The sequence below is a fragment of the Oncorhynchus keta genome, chromosome 27 (assembly GCF_023373465.1).
Source record: "Oncorhynchus keta strain PuntledgeMale-10-30-2019 chromosome 27, Oket_V2, whole genome shotgun sequence".
In the NCBI taxonomy this organism is placed as follows: Eukaryota; Metazoa; Chordata; class Actinopteri; order Salmoniformes; family Salmonidae; genus Oncorhynchus; species Oncorhynchus keta.
Window position 1 is genome coordinate 31775200 of NC_068447.1, and position 22577 is coordinate 31797776.

A 22577-nucleotide genomic window follows, 5' to 3' on the forward strand; every position below is an offset into this window, starting at 1 on the left:
TTTTAGAACTCTTCACAGTAATCACGTTTTTAGATGTGTAGTTTCATGCTGCTTTACATGTTGACACGTTATCACATTAACTTCACGTGATCACATTAAATGTGATTTTTAACCCTTCATAGTGATCACATGTTTTCAGAGATGATCACATTTTACATGTTGATCACATTAACTTCACGTTATCACATTAACTTCACGTTATCACATTAACTTCACGTGATCACATGAAAATGTGTTTTTGGAACCCTTCATAGTAATCACATGTTTTCAGAGATGGAGTTTCATGTTCTTTACATGTTGTCACATCTTATCACATTAACTTCACATTTTTGAAACACTTCACATGTGAACATGTGAAATCCATGTGTTTTTGTCTGTACAGGGACTCCAGTGTCCATATTTTCTAAATGCTGTTATTGATATTTAATACTCTCACGGTCACTTTACCATGTGGGAGAATTTGGAAAATGGATAGGGTTGTGGAGGTTGTCACATTTAAGACATTAAATACACAGGCCATTATAAGTACATATGACATTTTAAGTTCACATCTATGTCAAATGGCCATCTCTTTAATAATACTTCATTTTTTTATCCCTCCATAATAAATCAGAATGCAAAAGAGTTGTCACATTTTCTTTTGCTTTGGATTAATAAAATTGCTCTTTTGACCCGATGGCTTTGGAGTCCGGCGTGACAGACAATGGTTTCCACACAGCTGTTTGGTCCTCAAGCCTAAAACATTAGCAGCACTGTGAAGTGGTGGGAGATCACCCAACATCAGTGGCACTAATGCTCTTGTGGCTGAATGGAAGCAAGTCCCTGCAGCAATGTTCCAACATGGAGTGAAAGCCTTCCCAGAAGAGTGGAGGCTGTTGTAGCAGCATAGGGGGGACCAACTCCATATTAATGCCCATGATTTTGGAATGAGATGTACGACGAGCAGGTGTTCACATACTTTTAGTCATTTAGTATATGTTGAATGTCTCTGTAGTTGGCCTGGCAAAACAAACATGTTCAGAGTTGATTTCCTAGTTGATGTTGTGGTTTCTATTTATTATAACATTACCATGGTATTGTTTTATACGTTCCCATTCGCTCTCAAACCAAAAGGATGTTTGTCTATACCTATTATTCAGCACTATTCAAGCTGTAGATTCAAACGATTGGACACATAGGTTGAATTCCACAATATCACCTCCGTGGAGTGATGTTACCTCTCAGTGAGAATGTTTCCTTTCTACCAGTCATTTACACAGTACTGTTTTAATGAGCTTACTTGACACCCCAACTGGCTTCACTGTTAAGAGCCCTTGAGGGTTAATAGGCAGACATGAATGAAAGAATAACAAAAGCGTACAAGAGTCAAGCACAACAGACTCGATACCTTTGGCTGTGAGAATACACTTGTGTACAAAGACTAAAAGAAGGGAAGGGATTCTGGCAACCATGGACTAATGCTGGATCAAGGGTTTGGCAGGGTTAGCTGTTGGCAAGGTTAGCAGTTAGCAGGGTTAGCAGGGCACAGCTTTTTGCTTACCTTTTGTTTGTTTGAAAATGTACTTTGTACTTTGATTTCTTTGAAAAATGTTTTGTTTGACAGTTATATCCCCCCGCCCCCTTTGAGCCTGAAGGCCAAAGCTGACCCCTTTTTTCCCCTCCCCACTCAGACTCTTTACTGGTTCGATTCCAGGCTGTATCACAACCAGCCGTGATCGGAAGGGGAGGGTTTGGCCGGGGTAGGTCATCATTGTAAATAGGAATTTGTTCTTAACTGACTTGTCTTGTTAAATAAAGCTGTTAGCAGGGTTAGGATCTAGCAGGTTTTGCTATTAGCATAGTTAGCCGTTAGCATAGTTAGACGGTGCTAGAGGAGCGTTGAGACTCACTGTTGCAGACAGGGCTCTGGGTGTGGCGGGTGAGCTTGTCCGTGAGCACAGCCTCTGAACACCGGGGGCACTGGCTGAACCCAGCCCTGTTCTCACACTCCCCCAACAGGTGCTCTGTGAGGCTGATTATCTCAACCACCTGAGACACACAACATCCTCCACAAATAAACACTTCAGCCGCCAAAACAAGGACACACAAAACCACACGTCAATGTGTCTACACTACACGGTCATATCCTCACTCCACCCAAAGCTCCTCCTGGTTCCCCATCATCCTCATGGTATTTCATCAATCATGGGACATTGTCATTTCATAGATAGAAGTTACTTGCAAGTGGCCTTGGAAGTTACCTATTTAAATCCAGCTTGGAGCCATGCTGGCATTTGCCTACATTGGTCACAGCGGCGCAGCAATAGTGCAGGTCCAGTCCATCTTCAGTGAAGGACGCATCCTTATCACCACAGATTATACAGAGACAAACACATTTAGAATACATATAGGCTGAAACGCATTAAGAAATACACACTGGCTGAAACACATTGTAAACAGACACACTAACTGAAACACAATGAGAATATACACACACATGCTGAAACTATAATATACACAGGTTGATACCAATTCAGAATATACACACGCTGAAACATATTGAGAATGTACACACGCTGAAACACATTATGAATGTATACAGGCTGAAACATACAGAATATACGCAGGCATTCTACAGAAAGGCATTCTATGTTCCCCATTAGGTGTTTTGCATTATTAGATGCATTAGGCAATTTAAACAGAATTTCAGTCAGCTTCATAGCTTTCAGATATTGCTGTGCATCAACACTCACTTGTCTAAGTGGTTGACAACTGAAGACTGGTCATCTCCTGCATCTGCCAGGTTGTTTTGGGGAGCCTTTTTGACACCTGCAAAGCAACAGGGACAAATTTCTCAGCTGTCACTACAAATGTAAAGGGACAGTGTTCTGTAGTCCCTAAAATAATGCCTCACATAGTGGTGCAACCAGCATCCTACCATAAGAACAAAGAATGTGATCCACAATGGGTTTTGGCCAAAATGAAACAGAGTTCGTGTACGTTTGAACAGTGGTTGAGGATAGAGTTCTTTCAACCTCCATACAGACCTATTTTTATAGCTTTTACAGCCTCATTTTCCTGTCCTTTGGTGTTTCTCTTCTCCTTTATGCAAACCCCCCCTGCAAATTCAACTTCTTGCAGAAATACAGTACATACGGTCTAAAACGTTTTGTAACACCATATAACTGTGCTTATATCCCAATGAATTTTACCAAGCAATGGTACATATGATGAATTGTCTTTTGAAAATATTCAATCAATACCATGGAGACTATTATGTGTGTGATTATACAGTGGTCTATACAATGGAAATCCAGTACAGTGGAATATGGGGAGTGGAATGAGGGCACAACAAGGAGGAGTGACACAGACACGCTGGCCTGTTGAAGGAAATTAGGTCATAGGTGCAGTGATGACAGCTCCACCTACACTGATCTCCTTCAAGGCAGCCAGCTGCTCCTGAAGACTGCGGATCTCCTCTTTCTTCTCCTCCTGCTGTGCGCCTCCCTTCTTTGACTTCTGAAACAAAATGAAAGAAGCATATTGAAACACTTAATGCCACGGTATACGTCCGTCCGTCCTTCTCTAACAGCCTAGTCATGTCTGGGAGCCTTGCAGATTGTCATCATTGCAGTGGAGTCTATGTGTCCTTAACTCACCCAGTGAGACATGGCCAGACGTTACTCAGTGGAACATTACTTAATAGCAGCACGGTCGTTACTTAATGGGCCTGGGATACCCTGCTCTCTAATGAGGTAAGGGAACACAAGAGACAGAAAAGAAACAGCTCGTCACCCATCCCTCAACAACTGAGCATGTCCAACATTATGTCATGACTCAAACAGACGGGCCTCGCCTTGGATTCTAACGGCTGCCCGTCGATCCTGGCGAAGCCATCAGAGATGTTCTCGTGGAGGATGTTCTTGTGCGTGTAGTTGGCCAGGAGGTAGTAGGGGATGGCGTTCTTGTGCAGGCGGTAAATGGCCAGGACGATGCGCACGGCGTCTCTCTCACCTCCATCGAGCTGTGCTTCAGTGCACCTGTACAGAACTGACAGAGAGGCAGAAAGAGAACAAGAGCCTTTAGAGACCTGAACCTGAAACAAAAAGACTAAGGGCTGGTTTACCAGACACAGATTACTTCTAATACTGGACAAAAAAATCATGCTCAATGGAGAATCTTTATTTGTGTCTGGGAAACCGCCTTTAACAGCCTTAACAGAATTTTTTTTTACAATTTAAAAAAAATTTAAAACGAGGATAGCTTGCTAAAAAAACGAACACACTGAGTTTAGCATGACGCACCTCTCTACACAGAGGATGAAATACAAAAGGAGGTTGCATGGCAGAAAGAGGGTAGCGTATTAGCACCCGAAAAAGCCTGCATATGTGATTGTTTAAACCAACAGTATTATATTACTGTAGTCTGATGAGATTGATAGCCCAATAGCCGTCATAGCATATCTGCTAGAGAGCATTTACCCCAAAAGGTAAACTGTGTACAAAGGGCACCTCTCCTCTCCCTGAGTCAATGGGCTGGGGACAGGCATCCATTATTCTCTGTTGTCTCTCTCTGCTTCTCATTTTAATTACAGGAAATTCAATCACCTCTTTGCTCCGGCTCCCGGCCCATCTCCCAGGTAACAGGAGGGGAAAGGGAGAAATGTATCAGTCCTCGGATCAAGGGGGGCTAACCCGGCTAGCCCTGCACTGAGCCAAGAGAGCCAAGAGCAAGCTAGGTGCAGGCTCATTATACTCACAAAAGAGAATGGGGAAATGGTAGACTCAACTCCCATTGAGGACCATTGTTTGAATTGCAGTCAAAAATCAGGGCTCATGTCATGGTGGTCAATGATGGAGGCATTAAACTAGGAAATCATGCTATAGGTTATCTTAAACAAATATGACTTGAGTCAGACGACAACAGATGCACAATCCAGACCTCTTTAGGTTTGTTCCTACTAGTTATAGACTATTGTTATAGATTCTACACTAGTCCCAAGCTGCCTTGCAGTACCAGTCTTAGTCTTTGTTCGATGTAAGAGGGAGCCCAATGCGGAAGGTGTGAAACTAAAGCACTGCGGCTCAGTTGCATAATACACCATTGTTCATTGAGACGACATAGGCCTGAGGATGGACATGAAGCTTTCACCTCACAATAGCAATCAGGTGTGTTGACAAAACCGGAAAACTGGGTCTGGGAATTCCCTTTTTTGATCGAAACACAGATTCTGATCCAACACCTCACTGACTGAACACACGGGGCCCATACTTCCCAGGTGGCAGTGATTACTCTAACAAGTTTCTCATCAGTCTATCAAAGATCTTAAACTTGTGGATGTGATAGAACACTTTTTCAGTAGAGTGTCCTTAACAGAAGTCAAACAGCACGATCTGCTATTCAAAGTTACCAAAATGCGGCAACAATTTCAACTGGATGTTTAGATTACAGTGTCGTGAGCCTGGCTCCTGGTACTTTATGCCGTTTGCGGCAAGTTCGAATTCCAGGGGAGATCCCGGGGGGAATTACATTTATTTTGGCAGTGTGTTCCAAAGCGAATTGCATCCAAAACCTTAAATGAAGATTACAAACACTATATGTTTAAATGAAGAGCTTCTTGGAGTCCCTCTTTCAGAACACCACATAGGCTACTGCTACAGGAGTGTAAAGTTCGAGCTGCCGGAGCGATGCGCTGTCACTTCTCAGAATGTTGCTTTATTTATTAATTTCACCTTTATTTAACCAGGTAGGCAAGTCGAGAACAAGTTCTCATTTACAATTGCGACCTGGCCAAGATAAAGCAAAGCAGTTCGACACACACAACTCGGCGTTACACATGGAGTAAAAAACATACAGTCAATAATACAGTAGAAAAATAAGTCTATATACGATGTGAGCAAATGAGGTGAGATAAAGGGAGGTAAAGGCAAAAAAGGGCCATGGTGGCGAAGTAAATACAATACAGCAAGTAAAACACTGGAATGGTAGATTTGCAGTGGAAGAATGTGCAATGTAGAAATACAAATAATGGGGTGCAAAGGAGCTAAATAAATAAATACAGTAGGGGAAGAGGTAGTGGTTTGGGCTAAATTATAGATGGGCTATGTACAGCTGCTCTGACAGCTGGTGCTTAAAGCTAGTGAGGGAGATAAGCGTTTCCAGTTTCAGAGATTGTTGTAGTTCGTTCCAGTAATTGTCAGCAGAGAACTGGAAGGAGAGGCGGCCAAAGGAATAATTGTTTTTGGGGGTGACCAAAGAGATATACCTGCTGGAGCACGTGCTACAGGTGGGTGCAGCTATGGTGACCAACGAGCTGAGATATGGGGAGACTTTACCTAGCAGGGTCTTGTAGATGACCTGGAGCCAGTGGGTTTGGCGACGAGTATGAAGCGAGGGCCAGCCAACGAGAGCGTACAGGTAGCAGTGGTGGGTAGTATTTGGGGCTTTGGTGACAAAATTAATGGCACTGTGATAGACTGCATTCAATTTGTTGAGTAGGGTATTGGAGGCTATTTTGTAAATGACAACGCTAAAGTCGAGGATCGGTAGGATGGTCAGTTTTACAAGGGTATGTTTGGCAGCATGGGTGAAGGATGCTTTGTTGCGAAATAGGAAGCCAATTCTAGATGTAACTTTGGATTGGAGATGTTTGATGCGAGTCTGGAAGGAGAGTTTACAGTATAACCAGACACCTAGGTATTTGTAGTCCACATATTCTAAGTCAGAACCGTCCAGAGTAGTGATGCTGGACAGGCGGGCAGGTGCAGGCAGTGATCGGTTGAAGAGCATGTATTTAAGAGCAGTTGGAGGCCACGGAAGGAGAGTTGTATGGCATTGAAGCTCGTCTGGAGGGTTTTTAACAGTGTCCAAAAAAGGGTCAGAAGTATACAGAATGGTGTCGTCTGCGTAGAGGTGGATCAGAGAATCACCAGCAGCAAGACCGACATCATTGATGTATACAGAGAAGAGAGTTGGCCCAAGAATTGAACTCTGTGGCACCCCCACAGAGACTGCCAGAGGCCAGGACAACAGGCCCTCTGATTTGACACACTGAACTCTATCAGAGAAGTTGTTGAGTTGGTGAACCAGGAAAGGCAATCATTTGAGAAACCAAGGCTATCAAGTCTGCCGATGAGGATGTGGTGATGTGGTGACAGAGTCGAAAGCCTTGGCCAGGACAATGAATACGGCTGCACAGTATTGTTTCTGATCAATGGCGGTTAAGATATTGTTTAGGACCTTGAGCGTGGCTGAGGTGCACCCATGACCAGCTCTGAAACCAGATTGCATAGCGGAGAAGGTGCGGATGGGATTCGAAGTGGTCGGTAATCTGTTTGTTGATTTGGCTTTCGAAGACCTTAGAATGGCAGGGTAGGATAGATATAGGTTGGTAGCAGTTTGTGTCAAGAGTGTCCCCCCTTTGAAGAGGGGGATGACCGCAGCTGCTTTCCAATCTTTGGGAATCTCAGACAACACGAAAGAGAGGTTGAACAGGCTAGTAATAGGGGTTGCAACAATTTCCACAGATCATTTTTAGAAAGAAAGGGTCCAGATTGTCTAGCCCGGCTGATTTGTGGTGACAGAGTTTCCTATCCTCAGTGCAGTGGGCAGCTGGGAGGATGTGTTCTTATTCTCCATGCACTTTACAGTATCCCAGAACTGCCTGTGTATACTGGTTTCTAACTTCCCTGAAAAGTTGCATATCACAGGGGCTGTTCGATGCTCATGCAGAACGCCATAGGTTGTTTTTGTGTTGGTTAAGGCCAGTCAGGTCTGGAGAGAACCAAGGGCTATATCTGTTCCTTGTTCTACATTTCTTGAATGGGGCATGCTTATTTAAGATGGTGAGGAAGGCGTTTTTTTTTTAAATAACCACGCATCCTCTACAGACTGGATGAGGTCAATATCCTTCCAGGATACCCGGGCCAGGTCGATTAGAAAGGCCTGCTCGCTGAAGTGTTTCAGGGACCGTTTGACAGTGATGAGTGGAGGTTGCTTGACCGCTGACCCATTACGGATGCAGGCAATGAGGCAGTGATCGCTGAGATATTGGTTGAAAACAGCAGAGGTGTATTTAGAGGGCAAGTTGGTTAAGATGATATCTATGAGGGTGCCCGTGTTTACGACTTTGGGGTGGTACCTGGTAGCTTCATTGATAATTTGTGTGAGATTGAGGGCATCAAGCTTAGATTGTAGGATGGCTGGGGTGTTAAGCATGTTCCAGTTTAGGTCACCTAGCAGCACGAGCTCTGAAGATAGATGGGGGGCAATCCATTCACATATGGTGTCCAGAGCACAGCTGGGGGCAAAGGGTGGTCTATAGTAGGCGGCAACTGTGAGAGACTTGTTTTTAGAGAGTTGGATTTTTTAATGTAGAAGTTAAAAAAAATTGGGGACAGACCTGGATAGTAGGACAGAACTATGCAGGCTACCTCTGCAGTAGATTGCAACTCCGCCCCCTTTGGGCGTTCCATCTTGTCTGAAAATGTTGTAGTTATGGATGGAGATTTCAGAGTTTTGGTGGTCTTCCTAAGCCAGGATTCAGACACGGCTAGGACATCCAGGTTGGCAGAGTGTGCTAAAGCAGTGAATAAAACAAACTTAGGGAGGAGGCTTAACATGCATGAAACCAAGGCTATTACGGTTACAGAAGTCATCAAAAGACAGCGCCTGGGGAATAGGAGTGGAGCTAGGTACTGCAGGGCCTGGATTCACCTCTACATCACCAGAGGAACAGAGGGGGAGTAGGATAAGGGTACGGCTAAAAGCTATAAGAATTGGTCGTCTAGGACGTCCGGAACAGAGAGTAAAAGGAGGTTTCTGGGGGCGATAAAATAGCTTCAAGGTATAATGTACAGACAAAGGTATGGTGGGATGTGAATACAGTGAAGGTAAACCTAGGCATTGAGTGATGATGAGAGAGATATTGTCTCTAGAAACATAATTGAAACCAGGTGATGTCATCGCATGTGTGGATGGTGGAACTGAGAGGTTGGATAAGGTATAATGAGCAGGGCTAGAGCCACTACAGTGAAATAAGCTAATAAACACTAACCAGAACAGCAATGGATAAGGAATATTGACATTAAGGAGAGGCATGCTAAGCCGAGTGATCATAAGGGTCCAGTGAGTAGTGAGGTTGGTTGCGGTCACGGCGATTCAGACAGCTAGCCGGGCCATCGGTAGCAAGCTGGCAGAGGATGGAGGTCTGTTTTTAGCCACCTCATGCGTTTCCGTCAGTAGATGAGTGGGGTTCCGTGTGGTAGAGGGGACCAATCCAAATGGCAAAATAGATATAGTGATAGTGACCCAAGAAAATTGTCCAATAGACCTATTCAGATAGCAGCCGATAAGACAGCTAACGATTAGAGGGCCGCAGATGGGCATTCAGGTAACGTCGCGATGGAGGTGCCAGTTGGATAACTCCCTCGGGCAGATAACGTCGGTTAACCAGTCGTGAAGGCCCGGTGGGGCTCCGCGTCGGCAGTAAAACGGGTCCGGATAGGCGATTGTAGCCCAGGAGTGGCTGATGGAACTCTTCAGCTGGCTATCTCCGGAATAATTGATGTTTGCTCCGGGACCGACGTAAGCAATAGTCACTCGGATAGCAGCTAGCTAGCTGCAAGATCCAGGTGTAAATGTACAGAGCTTGCGGTAGAAATCCGGGAATATGAAGAGAAAATAGGTCCGGTATGCTCTGGTCTGAGTCGCGTTGTACAAAACTGGCTAACTTTTCGAGCTAAAGGATAGCTGATTACCATCAACCGTGGTTATCTGAATACTAACGTTAGCCAGTAAACTGGCTAGTTACTGGCTAGCTTCTATTGTGGATTTCAGATTTGAGGTGAATAATACTTTTTTTATTAATTGGTGAGGCGGGTTGCAAGAGAATGTTTTGAAGTTGAGATTTTTAGAAAAAAAAGATATATAAAAAGATATGCGAAGAAAAGATGTAGATATATATATATGCCATCTTGGGTCAATGATTAATTAATATTCTACATAGGCCTAGCATACCGAATATAATAGCATAACTTTACTGTTAGACCAAAAACATAACTTAATATCTTATGTAGGTTACAAGTACATTTACAACATTTTATATGCATTATTATAGTCATCCACTTTGTCACATATGCCTTATTTGAATCTATCATTGAGGACCAGCAGTGAGCAGTTTTTTCCTTAAACAATCTTGACTTGAGGGGAACCCATAATTCCTGTACCCCGGAGATTCAAGGTCAAGCGCCTTAGCACGGTACATCACCTGGCAGCGGTGTCAATCCTGGTAAATTACAGCTATTTGACAAAGGCCCTTGGACTTGTTTAAATTTTTTCACTCTGCATGAAAAACTTTGTATAGATGTACTTGATCTTTTTCCGTAAAAGCACATGGATGTGAGCTTTCGTCAAATGTGAAAACATTTAGAATTTTGTCTAACGTTAGTAGCCTAGTCAAGGATGCATCACACAACCTATTGGTACCTGTGACAGACCAAGTGGAACTAAAGTAAACAAAAGTAAACCTTGAGTTTGGAGGTTTATTAAATCCCTCTGGTGGCCAATTTGACTTATTTTAAGAAATCCATTGGTTTGTGGGAAAAAAGTAACATCTTTGATGAAGAAGTTGTTATAGGAAATAATCACTGCCACCTAGTGATGTTAGCATAGGGCTAACATGTGCCAGGTTATGTGATGGGACCAGCTACAATGTAGCATTCTATCACGTGACACTACATCAAATAATTTGAATTGGATTTAAACTTAAAGGGGAATGGAAACACTAGGCTTTAGAACACCAGATAACTGTAAATCACCATTGTTGCATCACTGACAGGAGAGTTTTGGAAGTCCTGTATTTACTGAGACCATGACCTCTGAATGCAGTAATGAACATCATTTGCTGGTGTCAAACCACATATGAAAACATGATACATATTTTGAATGTTGAGAAACAGCCTTTCACGTGATATGACATACAATTGCACCACATCAATCAAATTGTAATCAGTCAAGAAAAAACCTCTGTGAAAATGGGTGTTATATGAAAATCAACACTTCTTATCCAAACTGTAATTACACAACTTCCTAAGGAAGACGTACAGCATATCGAGTCTTCCTTATTTTGTAAAGATTTTAAATCTGTAATCAGAATTAAATCTGTAATCAGAACATTTTACTGTGAATGAGCTACAGCTGTTAAGTGAACAGTGGTATTTTTCTAGAATTTGATGGATGTTCCGTGATCACCTTCTCATCTGGATAGTATATTAAAAACATACACTACCATTAAAAAGTTTGGGGTCACTTAGAAATGTCCTTGTTTTTGAAAGAAAAGCTCATTTTTGTCCATTAAAATAACATCAAATTGGTCAGAAATACAGTGTAGATATTGTTAATTTTGTAAATGACTATTGTAGCAGGAAACAGCAGATTTTTTGGGGAATATCTACATAGGCGTAGAGGCACATTATCAGCAACCATCACTCCTGTGTTCCAATGGCAAGTTGTTAGCTAACCCAAGTTGATCATTTTAAAAAGCTAATTGATTAGAAAACCCTTTTGCAATTATGTTAACACAGCTGAAAACTGTTGTTCTGATTAAAGTAGCAATAACACTGGGCTTCTTAGACGAGTTGAGTATCGGGAGCATCAGTATTTGTGGGTTGGATTACAGGCTCAAAATGGCCAGAAACAAAGGACTTTCTAATGAAATTTGTCAGTCTATTCTTGTTCTGAGAAATGAAGGCTATTCCATGCGAGAAATTGCCAAGAAACTGTACCAAGAAACTACAACGCTGTGTACCACCCCTGTCACAGAACAGCGCAAACTGGCACTAACCAGAATAGAAAGAGAAGTGGGAGGCCTCGGTGCACAACTGAGCAAGAGTACATTAGTGTCTACTTGAGAAACAGACGCCTCACAAGTCCTCAAATGGCAGCTTCATTAAATAGTACCCGCAAAACTGCAGTCTCAACGTCAGCAGTCTGGTTTTGACATCTTGATACATTGACGTAGGTGATCATACCACTAGGGAGTGATCACATGTATAAAATCAGCTGCGTCCTTGGGTGGGGTGCAGAACTTACTCGGAAACATGCGTGGTATGTTCCTGTTGTCAACTTCTGTCTGCAATTGCATTAATAAAGGTTTTTAAATTATTTAATTAAAGATAGTCTGCATGCAAATTTCACCAATGAGCCAATGATTGACAAGGAACAAGGAACGAACCCCAACATTAGAGGCAATGAAGCCTTCAAAACTGCTTCAGCATATCAAATCCAATCACCGTGCACTTAAAGACAGACCTGTTGAATTCTTTGAGCAAAAGAAAACGTGAACAAGGATAGACGCAAGTCTTGAAAGCCACTGCATCAACAAATGTGGCTGCACTGTGTGTGTCATAGTTAGTGGCTAGCCGTATTGCTAAGGCCAAGAAGCCTTTCACTGTTGGCAAGGAGATGATTCTACCTGCTGCTAAGGACATTTGCTGTGAACTCTTAGGAGAGGCTGCCAATAAAAAGATAGCACAGGTTCCTCTTTCGGCTACCACCGTCACTAGGCGAATTGATGAAATTAGCGGAGGACATTGAGGCACAATTGTTAAAGAGGCTTAATGAGTCTCTGTGGTATGCAATCCAGGTTGACAAATCTACCGATGTTGATGTGATATATATTTCAGGATGATGTGCATGCGGATATGTTGTGTGCGCATTCCTGCCGACAAAACACAACGGCCGCAGGACTATTCAAGTCTTTGGATGATTACATGTCAGGAAAATTGGATTGGTCATTCTTTGTTGGTGTACGCACAGATGGGGCTGCTGCCATGACAGGACAACTGTCTGGTTTCACTATCCGGGTTAAAGAGGTTGCGCCTGAATGTGAGTCTACGCACTGTGTCATTCACAGAGAAATGCTGGCTCGCTGAAAAATGTCACCTGAATTTTAGCATAGTATTGAATGATGCTATCAAAGTTATCAATCACATCAAAGCACACACCCATAACTCGCGTCTGTTTGGGAAGCTTTGTGAGGAAATGGACGCAGAGCACAAACGCCTTCTCTCATACACAGAAGTCAGATGGCTATCGATGGGGAGATCGCTTGCCAGAGTGTTTGAGTTATGAAAAAAAGTCACCGCTGGCAGAACATTTCAATGACGAGGAATGGGTCGCAAAACTCGCTTACCTGTGCGACATATTCAACCTGCTCAATGAACTCATTCTTTCACTTCAGGGGAGAATGACAGCTGTCTTTAAGTTGGCAGATAAAGTGGCTGCATTCAAAGCCAAACTGGAACTGTGGGGACGGCGAGTGGACAGGGGCGTATTTAACATGTTCCAAACATTAGCAGCGATTTTGGGAGAGGCTGAGACTGGGCCGTCGTTCTCCCAGCTGCTGCGCTTTGACCTAGCTTCGCTGTCAACAGAGTTCGAGCTTTACTTCCCAACCGCCAAAGACCCACAAAGTGTGAAGAAATGGCTCCACGAGCCATTTGTGAATGAAAGAAGATCGACGCCTTGAGATTGCAAATGACGGTGACCTTAAAAGTATGTTTGAGAACTTCATCTCTGCTGACCTTTTGGATTAAAATCAAGGCTGAATATCCTGAGATAGCTAGCCACAAAAGCACTGAAAACGTTGCTTTTTCAACATCCCTATCCCTGCGAACCGGGCTTTTCCACAACAACGGTAACATAAACAAAATTACGGAGTAGACTGGACATAAGAATGTCACAAACTAAAATGTTATGAAAAAGTGTCTATACTAGTTATAGGCCTAATCAATATTCCGTCTTGTTGAGGACAGCTGCCTTAGACCATTGTGCCACTCAGGAGGCCCTACTACATTGTTGAGGGAGATGGCACATAAGCATTCAGCTGAACCTTTGTACCTGCTGTAAACAGTGTATGTGACAAATACATTTGATTTGATTTATGTTTTGACCAAATAGATGTCAATGTTTGAAATAAAATTGAATCAATGTTTAAAATAAAGATAGCCTCATTGGCGTTGCCCGTGCTGTCACAGACACCCTAATAGGCCTCTATATATATATATCTCTATGGTGTCAATTGTTTTAGTTATGACCATTTCGGTTTGGACAATTTTGACTTATTTTGGACTATGGGGATTCTTTGGACTAAAGAATCCCCATAGCTAACATATGGCTGGCTATCTTTCATTTGGACAGATATACATTCCAGTTTTAGTCCCAAAACTTTACTTTACATATTTCTTGACACATTAGATTTTAGTATTGAAGCTTCTTACATTTTTTGTTGTTGTTATTTTACCAACTTGCTCGCTCATTTTCTCCAAAATGTTTGCAGACTACTCACCATGTGGTCACGCTGGAGAGGGGTGCAATCCCATCACCTGGTGATATTTGTAGGGGTGTGGCTTAAGGCACATTCATTCTACAGTCTTTTAATGTGTGTGTTTTGGTATCGACATCAAAAGGTGGGACAGCATTTTTTTGAGAAAGATGTTTAAAAGTAAATAAAATCACTAATTAGATCAGTTTCTTCCAATGTAATAATATAACAACTCTAGATGTTCTATTGAAATAATAGTGTTAAAAATCACAAAAATCATGAATTGCTTTATTTTCAATCATGAAGTTTTGGAGGGTTTGGGACAGCCACCTCTCAATAGAAATAGGTGTATAAACATTGAGTTGTACTATGTACTTGTACATTGTACAATATTCAGTTAACAATATGTTTGTTATTGCCTTGGGCTGAATTACAGATATAATGATGTAAAAAAAATCCTACATTTGAAGACTTAACTGTTTTTATAAATGTGTAACCTGCAATTTGCAAAACTTCTGTAGAATCCCCCATACGCGTGTGTTTATTGTTTGTTTTTAGGCCATGTGGTGTGCCAAGAAGGACTGCAAACAAACAACAGCAGTTTTCAACAAACCAATTCCAGTCGTATGCACGGAACAAGCAGTATACGGAAAACATGCCCTCCCAATATTGCCTCTGTATACAATGCTAACCCCAAAAGTTCTCAGCAAACATTGAAAACAGCCGACACAAAGGAGTCAGGTGCCAGTGCTAGCAGTCAGCAAGCACAAACATGCAAATACAGGCCACTGAGGAGAGTAGCATCTGTGTCTCTTCAACTTCAGAGATGGACTCTGGTGCAGAACCTAACAATTTGCTCCCGCCTATCATAAAGTCAACGGTGAAGCAGAGGCAGGTCAAAAGAGGGCTGTCGTAAACTATAGAGGACAGACAATGGCACTGCCCACTCTGTTAACACTTAGATAGTTAACACATATATACTAGGTCACTGTTGGAAGTGAAGAGACAGAGAGAGACAAAAATAACATACATCATCCAAGCAGGCACTCCTGGGACTTCGCTAATTGCTTTCTCTGGGACATGAGTTTCAATAGGCGCTGACCCGACCTGACCACCCTGGCTGTCGGGTCTGTCTTCTTCCCAGGCCTGTTCATGCTCTCAAAGAAATGCCTCAAATACATCCCTGCACTAAGGTGGAGCAAAGGGGATGTGGTCAGTGTCAACCGGGTTGGTGTTCTCCGTTCAGGCGATCATGGCCTCCTCAACTGGTTACATCACTGCCTCCTCCTGTGAAGACATCATCAAGGATCAGTATTGGCTGACCAGCACCTACATCCTCTTTGCCATGCCCTACTTTGTGTATGAAATCTATGCTATGGTCATGAGCTACTGGTACAAGCAAGGATCACAAAGCAGACAGCGGCGCCAAACGCCTGGGTGCGGCCCTGGCCTGCGACGCAAGTTCCTCATTGTGCTCCAGCACGTAGTCATGGTCACTGTGTGCTTCCCCATCTCTGTGTTCTGGCGACAGGGCAAGAGGGATTACTTTCAGGGTGTCATGTTACGGGCTGAACTCAGCACACCGTCGGTCTGTCTGGGAAAGATCCTTAACCACTACAAACAGCAACACACTCCCCTGGACAAAGTGAATGGGGCTACAATGCTGCAGTGTTCATTTTGGCACTCTGTTTTAGATTTAGTCTAGTCTTGAATATGATTAAGTCACATTTTTGTAATTTGAATAATCACTTAGTCTAGTTATTGTCAAAATGATGAAAACATTTTAGGCCATTTTAGTCAACTACACTGAACAAAAATATAAACACAACATGCAACAATTTCTAAGATTTTACTGAGTTACAGTTCATATAAGGAAAGGAGTCAATTGAAATAAATTAATTAGGCCCTAATCTATGGATTTCACGACTGGGAATACAAACATGCATCTTTTCGTCACAGATACACTATATATACAAATGTATGTGGACACCGCTTCAAATCAAATGTTATTTGTCACATGCGCTGAATACAACAGGTGTAGACCTCACCGTGAAATGCTTACTTACGAACGCTTAACCAACAATGCAGCTCAAGAAATAGAGTTAATAAATATTTAATAAATAAACTAAAGTTTTAAAAAAGTAACACAAGACATTTACATAACAATAACGAGGCTATATACAGATGATACCGGGACCGAGTCAATGTGTGGGGGTACAGGTTTGGGGGGGACATTTGATTTGCTGTCTTCAGCAGTCTAATGGCTTGGGGGTAGAAGCTGTTCAGAAGTCTTTTGGACCTAGACTTGGCGGCGCTCCGGTACCACTTGCCCTTGTGGTAGCAGAGAGAACAGTCCATGACTAGGGTGGCTGGAGTCTTTGGAAATGTTTAGGGCCTTCCTCTGACACTGCCTAGTATATAGGTCCTGGATGTTAGGAAGCTTGGCCCCAGTGATGTACTGGGCAGTACGCACTACCCTCTGTAGCGCCTTACGGTCAGATGCCGAGCAGTTGCCATACCAGGCGATGATGCAACCAGGGGTGTAGCTGAATGGTATGGCAACATACCATTCAGCTACACCCCATACCAACATTCAGCTACACCCGTTGCTGACAGGTATATAAAATCGAGCACACAGCCATGCAATCTCCATAGACGAATATTGGCAGCAGAATGGTCTTACTGAAGAGCTGAGTGACTTTCAATGTGGCACCGTCATAGGATGCCACCTTTCCAACAAGTCAGTTCAATTTCTGTTTTTGTGCTGTTATTGTGAAATGTAAACGTCTATGAGCAACAACGGCTCAGTCGCGAAGTGGTAGGCCACACAAGCTCACAGAATGTGACTGCCGAGTGCTGAAGCGCATAGCTCGTAAAAATTGTCTGTCATCAGATGCAACACTTCCAATCTGCCTCCGGAAGCAACGTCAGAACAATAATTGTTTGTCGGAATCTTCATGAAATGTGTTTTTTCCATGGCCGAGCAGCCGCACACAAGCCTAAGATCACCTTGCACAATGTCAAGCGTCGGCTGGAATGGTGTAAGCTCGCCGCCAGTGGAAACGCGTTCTCTGGAGTGAGGAATCACGCTTCACCATCTGGCAGTCCAACGGATGAATCTGGGTTTGGTTTATCCGAATGGTCTGGGGCTGTTTTTCATGGTTCGGGCTAAACCTCTTATTCCAGTGAAGGGAAATCGTAACACTACAGCAAACCATGACAATTTTGTGCTTCTAACTTTTTGGCAACAGTTTTGGGAAGGCCCTTTGCTCTTTCAGCATGACAATACACCCGTGCACAAAGGTAGGTCTATACAGAAATAGTTTGTCGAGATTGGTATGGAAGAACTTCACTGGCCTGCACAGAGCCCTGACCTCAACCCCATCAAACAACTTTGGGATGAATTGGGCGAGCCAGGCCTAATCGCCCAACATCAGTGGCCGACCTCACTAATGCTCTTGTGACTGAATGGAAGCAAGTCCCCCAGCAATGTTCCAACATCTAGTGGAAGAATGGAGGCTGTTAGAGCAGCAAAACGGGGATCAACTCCATTTTAATGCCCCTGATTTTGGATTGAGATGTTCGTCGAGCAGGTGTCCACATACTTTTAGGCATGTAGTATATGGATCAGAAAACCAGTCAGTATCTGGTGTAACTACCATTTGCCTCATGCAGTGTGACACATCTCCTTCGCATAGAGTTGATCAGGCTGTTGAGTGCTTCTACACCTGCATTGCTTGCTGTTTTGCGTTATAGGCTGGGTTTCTGTACAGCACTTTGATATATCAGCTGATGTAAGAAGGGCTATATAAATACATTTGATTTTATTTTATTTGATTGTGGCCTGTGGTATATTGTCCCTGGATATTGGGGGGAACTGGAAAACACTGTCGTACACGTTGCCAGAGCATCCCAAACATGCTCAATGGGTGAAATGACTGGTGAGTATGCAGGCCATGGAGGAACTGGGACATTTTCAGCTTCCAAGACTTGTGTACAGATCCTTGCGACATGGGGCTGTGCATGAAGATTTAATAAACCTCAGAATGGGTACACAGTCCCTGGACACGACAGAAGTGAATATGAAAAAGGTCCAGGGTACCAAATTACATTTCATGCTGACACGTTTTCGGACCAGAACATGGTTTTAACCTTTATTTAATAAAAGTACAGTACTTTTCTATGGAGCAATTGTTGTGCCTTTCGTTCCGCATTCTAGGAAATGTTAAATGTATCAATATCATGTTTGTTTAATCCCCTACTAAGCAAGCATACTAAAGGAGTTTATGAACTAAACAAACATAAAAAGTACATTCCTACTCAGCTTGTGGGTCATTTCCAGAATATGAACCAGTTTGATTTCTGGAATACCGTTACGGACCATTTAAAAACATTTAAAAAAAAACATCCTTAATGAAGTCCATATAGTCTTTGTGTCCTCTTGTTAAGTCATTGATTTATTGGTGACAGACGGCTTGTATGCGTAATAGATGAAGTGTGGGGGACCACTCGGACTAACAAAGAACCATTCATGTCTTGGGTTGGAGTTCAACTGAGTTCTTAACGGTTCCACAGGGCATGAGCAGTGATCTAAGAGGGCTGAGTCGTCAAAAAGTAAAAAAATAATTTTAAAAAACCTGACCAGAGCTGAGATGGTGATGGTAGCCAAATACAGACTCTCTCTCTGAAGACTTTTCCCTCACTTATTCACGCGCACATGCACCACACACATGCACATGCGCACACACAGTCCAGAAGCTACACTACCACAACAATGTGACACCTCAAATGTTGGCAAAGCCTACTCTTGCTAATCTTTTTTTGTCCGAGTGAGGGACACGCTGTAAATCAAGAGGACTCGATGTGTTCTGAAAGATGAGACGTTGAGGATTATAATAAATACCTCTGATGCCATGTAAGAAAACCACAAACCGTGAGTCAAAATGGGCACTTCACCTTTCCATATTATAAAACTCATGTCATTTACAGTTTCGACGACTATGATCGCTATGTTTAATGTACAGTTACAAGGATGACATGGCATCATACCCTGGGTTGTCCTGAGCAGAATGATCCTGTTTGCCATATTGTGAAGGAAATTAGCCACAGAACTGACTCCATCTATGACTCCATCCTATGTGCATCAAAATGACCTTTGGTTTCTCTGATGTGCCTTGTCAAAGCCTAAGACCATATTTTATAACTTAGATAGTCATGTTGGCAATAGAATACACTTTCGAATGATGCCCACCTGACACAGATTGCGATTTATAGTGGACCAATTTTGGATTGGTCCATTATATTTATGGCCAAACACACCAAGACAATCGTGAAGAGGGCACAACAACGCCTATTCGCCCTTAGGAGACTGAAAATATCTGGCATGGTCCTCAGATCGTAAAAAAGCACTGGTTGCATCACCGCCTGGTAGGGCAACTGCCTTCGACCGCAAGGTGCTACAGAGGGTAGTGTGTGCTGCCCAGTACATCACTGGGGCCAAGCTTCCTGCAATCCAGGACCTCTATACCAGGCGGTGTCAGATGAAGGCCCTAAAAATTGCTAAAAACTCCAGCCACCCAAGTCTAGGTCCAAAAGGCTTCTGAACAGCTTCTACCCCCAAGCCATAAGACTGCTGAACAGATAATCAAATGGCTGCCCAGACTATTTGCATTGACCCCCTCCTTTTTTTTTACGATGCTGCTTCTCACTGTTTATTACCTATTATCTGTTATCTGGATGACTTATGTACTGGGTTTGACCAGGCCACAGATAGCAACAGAGATGTATTTATCTTGGATGATTTTAATATGAATTGGAAGGATCACAATAATTCAAATAGAACAAAATTGATGAGATATGCTGAGAACTGTGGTTTGAAACAAATGGTTAATGATACTACTAGATCATCAACTAGGTTGGGTCATCGTTCAGACACATGCATTGATCTGATTTTCTGTAATATACCATTGCAATGCTTAAAAGCCAGATCAATGCCAGTGGGCTGGACAGACCATAATATTGTGACCATAACCATGAACACCAAGGTTCCAAAGAAACCCCCTAGGGTTGTGGTCAAAAGACATTTTAAAACATTTAATAATGAGCCATTTCTAAATTATTTGGCTGCTGAACCCTGATTTATCTAGAGGATGATTTAAATCACGCTATAGAATGTTTTATTGATTTGCTCACTGAGGTAATGGACCATCATGCCCCTATAAGAAAGAGTACAGTTGGTGCCCGTCCATCTCCATGGATTGATGATGAACTGGGTGAGGCTTTTCTCAAAGAAATATGGCAAAAGTCTTAGCAGCCAAGTCAAAATTAGAAATTGATTAACAGAATTATAGAACATTACGTAATTATGCAGTTAAATTGAATCGAAAGGAAAAAAAAGTGATTTTACAACGATGCGTTTATTGACTGTAAAAATGATTCTAAAAAGGTATGGAACACAGTTAAGGGCTTACTTGGTACATCTATCTCATCATGCCCATCTAGTGTGGAGGTTGACGGGAGAATAATAACAAAACCAGTTGATATTGCCAATCAATTTGCAGATTTTTTTATAAAGAAAATTAAATTACTGAGCAACAATGTAAACATACATTCTTCCAAACAAGCTATTGTCCAATGGATTGATGATCATATTATGAGCAACAAGATCTGCTCTTTTAGTCTGCAAACGGTGTCAGTGGAGGAGGTGTTAAACCTATTGAAGTCATTACCAGATGGTAAATCTACAGGTTATGGTCTTATAGACAATTTTTTGCTTCGCTGTGCTGCTTCCCAGATTGCAATTCCACTGAAATATATATGTAATTGGTCAATGGAAAATGGGATGTTTGCAAATGTATGGAAGCATGCGAAACTGTGTCCTATTCCGAAAGACAGCATAGAACCCACTACTTACATTTACATTACATTTACATTTAAGTCATTTAGCAGACGCTCTTATCCAGAGCGACTTACAAATTGGTGCATTCACCTTATAACATCCAGTGGAACAGACACTTTACAATAGTGCATCTAAATCTTTTAAGGAGGGGGGGGGGTGAGAAGGATTACTTTATCCTATCCTAGGTATTCCTTAAAGAGGTGGGGTTTCAGGTGTCTCCGGAAGGTGGTGATTGACTCCGCTGTCCTGGCGTCGTGAGGGAGTGTGTTCCACCATTGGGGAGCCAGAGCAGCGAACAGTTTTGACTGGGCTGAGCGGGAACTGTACTTCCTCAGTGGTAGGGAGGCGAGCAGGCCAGAGGTGGATGAACGCAGTGCCCTTGTTTGGGTGTAGGGCCTGATCAGAGCCTGGAGGTACTGAGGTGCCGTTCCCCTCCGTAGGCAAGCACCATGGTCTTGTAGCGGATGCGAGCTTCAACTGGAAGCCAGTGGAGAGAGCGGAGGAGCGGGGTGACGTGAGAGAACTTGGGAAGGTTGAACACCAGACGGGCTGCGGCGTTCTGGATGAGTTGTAGGGGTTTAATGGCACAGGCAGGGAGCCCAGCCAACAGCGAGTTGCAGTAATCCAGACGGGAGATGACAAGTGCCTGGATTAGGACCTGCGCCGCTTCCTGTGTGAGGCAGGGTCGTACTCTGCGGATGTTGTAGAGCATGAACCTACAGGAACGGGCCACCGCCTTGATGTTAGTTGAGAACGACAGGGTGTTGTCCAGGATCACGCCAAGGTTCTTAGCGCTCTGGGAGGAGGACACAATGGAGTTGTCAACCGTGATGGCGAGATCATGGAACGGGCAGTCCTTCCCCGGGAGGAAGAGCAGCTCCGTCTTGCCGAGGTTCAGCTTGAGGTGGTGATCCGTCATCCACACTGATATGTCTGCCAGACATGCAGAGATGCGATTCACCACCTGGTCATCAGAAGGAGGAAAGGAGAATATTAATTGTGTGTCGTCTTGTGTTAATTGTGTGTACTTCTGCCAATAGTCAACCAATTAGTCTACTCCCTACACTCAGTAAGATATTAGAGGGTATTGTGAGTAGACAAATATGGGAGTACATGGAAAATAATGATCTGATTACAGCCAATCAGCATGCTTATCGTAAAAACCATTCCACTACCACTGCATTGGTTGACATGACTGACCAATGGCTCAATGCATTGGATAATGGCAAGTTTGTGGGTGTACTATTTTTAGATTTCAGTGCAGCATTTGATTTAGTGGATCATGAAATAATTTTGATAAAATTAATGCATTATGGTTTTAAGGAGGTAGCATTGAATTGGGTACAGTCATATCTAACTGACAGGAAACAGTCCACC

General features: G+C 42.9%; 1 long non-coding RNA gene and 1 pseudogene across 1 annotated transcript; one reads left to right on the forward strand and one right to left on the reverse strand.

Moving 5' to 3' along the window:
* Positions 1-793: 793 nt before the first annotated feature.
* LOC118359450 (uncharacterized) lies at positions 794-3728 on the reverse strand. Its single transcript, XR_004820667.2, has 4 exons — positions 3639-3728; positions 3409-3498; positions 2733-2808; positions 794-2341 (listed from the first exon to the last, which is right to left on the reverse strand). It is a non-coding gene; the product is annotated as an uncharacterized LOC118359450 (long non-coding RNA).
* A 9497-nt stretch (positions 3729-13225) lies between these two features.
* LOC118360305 (ceramide synthase-like) lies at positions 13226-16007 on the forward strand (annotated as a pseudogene).
* Positions 16008-22577: the final 6570 nt, after the last annotated feature.